Here is a 3,539-nt window from a genome sequence, read left to right on the forward strand (position 1 = left end):
TGAGATGGAGTCTCGCTCTGTCGCTTAGGCTAGAGTGCAGTGGTGCAATCTCGGCTCACCACAACCTCCGCCTTCTAGATTCAAGTGATTCTCCTGCCTCAGCCTCCTTGGGACTACAGGCATGTGCCACCATGCCTGGCTAATTTTTGTATTTTTAGTAGAAATGGGTTTCACTATGTTGGCCAGGCTGGTCTCGAACTCCTGACCTTGTGATCCACCTGCCTTGGCCTCCCAAAGTGCTGGGATTACAGACGTGAGCCACGGTGCCCAGTCCGAAATAAACTTTTTATGCTGTGTGGCCATGTGCCCAAATGAAAATCAGGGGTTCCATTAACACAGCAGAGGGGGAGAACAGATGTTGAGGGGCCATTTCTGCCCCACACCGTAACATCTTTCCCATCTCTCCTCTCTCCTCCTTTCTGCTGCATTCTGCCTCCATCTTCATTTGAGATTTTTTACTTTGGGTTTCTTTTCTTTCTGTTTTTTTTTTTTTTTTTTTTTTTTTTTAAATAGAGTCTCTCTCTCTTACTCAGGCTGGAGTGCAGTGGCGCAATGTTGGCTTACTGCAACCTCCACCTCCCAGGTTCAAGAGCTTCTCCCACCTCAGCCTCCCGAGTAGCTGGGATCACAGGCACCCACCACCATGCCAGGGTAATTTTTTGTATTTTTAGTAGAGACGAGGTTTCACCATGTTGGCCAGGCTAGTGTTGAACTCCTGACCTTGTGATCCAGCTGCCTTGGCCTCCCAAAGTGCTGGGATTACAGGTGTAAGCCACCATGCCCAACCTGGGTTCCTTTAGAGCAGCCAAATCGCTATCCTTCTATCTACCTGTGATAGAAGCCACAGGTAAGGGTTAAGGTGTAGGGATTGCCTAGGCACAGTGGAAAAGCCCAAGCAGAAGGCCCCTTCTTCCCAATCCCTTAGAATATCAGTTCTCTCTTCTGATCACATGGCCAATCAAGCCCTACTCATCATTCTCCACAGGGGAGTCCCAGGGCCACAAGAGACCTGGTATTCATGATGATTGCATGGGAAATACTTATATTTTAAAAGTATTCATTGTTTATCTGAAATTCAAATTTAACTGATCATCCTGTATTTTATCTGGCAACCCTAATGTAGGGCTGAGAACCATGTAGTAGGGAATTGAACTAGATCGCCTATAGAACCCTCTTGACTCCAGGAAACAAAGATTCTAAGATTCTTTTTTAAATTTGTATTTACTTAGTTTTTTAGAGATGGGAGTCTCACTATGTTGTCCAGGGTGGATTAGAACTCCTGGGCTAAAGTGATCCTTCTGCCTCAGCCTCCCAAGTAGCTGGGATGCATGCCACCACACCTGGCTCCTAAGATTATTCTAGTTTGCCTTATTCCTTCCAGTGAAAGCAGAAACTCTTCTTAGGATTATAGTAATAGAGTTGAGAACAATAACAGGTGAATCAACATAACAAATGACAACACCCACTTACTCGCTGTGTAACCTTGGGACAGTCACTTAACATCATTGAACATACATTGCTTCATCTAGCCAATGAAAGGAAACCAAGATTTCATCTAATAAATGCCAGGCACTGTGTAGACCCTTCCTTCTGTGAGATCTCTTGCCTAGGACAGTCAGACAAAATACTGTCTGAGAAGGCACTTTGTATGTGGGAATAGGCTGTACCAGATATAAAACAGTAACGGTGTTACCATTAGTATCATATCTGTCTGCAGTTTATTTCTTTTACTGACCCTTAGCAGGAAAGAAGCTTCCTTAGTTCTATCATATTTTAGAGGAAGAACATCGTTGTCCAGGACTAAACTATAGGGCAGTGGTTCTCTCTTTCTTTCTTCTTTTTTTTGAGACAGAGTCTTTCTCTGTCTCCCAGGCTGGAGTACAGTGGCACAATCCCAGCTCACTGCACCTTCTGCCTCCCGGGTTCAAGTGATTCTCCTGCCTCAGCCATCCAAGTAGCTGGGACTACAGGCTTGCACCACCATGCCCAGCTCATTTTTGTATTTTCGGCAAAGATGGAGTTTTGCCATTGTTGGCCAGGCTAGTCTGGAACCCCTGACCTCAAGTAATCCGCCCGCCTCGGCCTCCCAAATTGCTGGGATTACAGGTGTGAGCCACTGTGTCCGGCCAGAGCAGTGGTTCTTAACTGGGAGTGATTTTATTTCTTGGGGGATATTTGGCACTATCTGGAGACATTTTTGGTTGTTACAACTGGGTGGTAGATATTACTGGCATTTAATAGACAGAGGCCAGAGATACTGCTAAACATTCTACAATGCAGAGAAGTGCTTCCCACAACAAAAAATTATCTGGGCTGGGTACAGTGGCTCACACCTATAATCCCAGCACTTTGAGAAGCCAAGACAGAAGGATCACCTGAATTCAGGAGTTCAAGACCAGCCTGGGCAACATGGCAAAACTCTGTCTCTACACTTAAAAAAAGGTTGGGCATGATGGCTCACACCTGTAATCCCAGCACTTTGGGAAGCTGAGGTGGGCAGATCACTTGAGGTCAGAAGACAGAGACCAGCCTGGTCAACATGGTGAAACCCGGTCTCTACTAAAAAAAAAAAAAAGAATAGCTGGGCATGGTGGTGGGTGCCTGTATTCCTAGCTACTCAGGAAGCTGAGGCACAAGAATGGCTTGAACCGAGGAGGTGGAGGTTGCAGTGAGCCGAGATCCCGCCACTGCACTCCAGCCTTGGCCACAAAGCAATACTCTGTCTCAAAAAAATAATTTTTTTTCCCCAGCTGGCCATGGTGATGCGTGCCTGTAATTCCAGCTGTTTGAGAGGCTGTGGTGGGAGGTGCTTGAGCTCAGGAGGTCAAGGCTACAGTGAGCCATGATTGCACCACTCTGTCACTGTTTCAGCCTAGGTGACAGAGAGAAATGCCCAATATCACCCACCAAGTCAGTTGCCAAGTAGCAACTGGAATCCAGGCTGATCTGGTCCCAAAGTCCTTGCCTTTACCTATTATATTCCTTGTTTCCTAGACTCTGGTAACACTCCAGCAAGGCAGGAAGGATTTACAGCAAGCTTGTCAAACCTGTAGCCCATGGGCCACATGGGACCCAGGATGGCTTTGAATGCAGCCCAACACAAATTTGTGCACTTTCTTAACACATGATTTTTTTTCTTTTTTTGCTTAAACAACAACAAAAAAGGTCAGACATGGTGGCCCAGGCCTGCAATCCCAGCACTTTGGGAGGCCGAGGCGGGTGGATCACTTGAGGTCATGGAGAAAACCCGTCTCTAATAAAAATACAAAATCAGCCGGGTGTGGTGACACATGCCTGTAATCCCAGCTACTCAGGAGGCTGAGGCAGGAGAATTGCTTGAACCTGGGAGGCAGAGGTTGTGGTGAGTTGAGATTGCACCATTGCACTCTAGCCTGGGCAGCAAGAGTGAAACTCCATCTCAAAACAAAAAACAAACAAACAAACAAAACTCATCAGCTATTGTTAGTGTTAGTGTATTTTATGTGTGGCCTAAGACAATTCTTCTTTCTTTTTTTTTTTTTTTTTTGAGATGGAGTCTG

Source organism: Mandrillus leucophaeus, unplaced genomic scaffold (genome assembly GCF_000951045.1).
Source record: "Mandrillus leucophaeus isolate KB7577 unplaced genomic scaffold, Mleu.le_1.0 Scaffold14, whole genome shotgun sequence".
Classification (NCBI taxonomy): Eukaryota; Metazoa; Chordata; class Mammalia; order Primates; family Cercopithecidae; genus Mandrillus; species Mandrillus leucophaeus.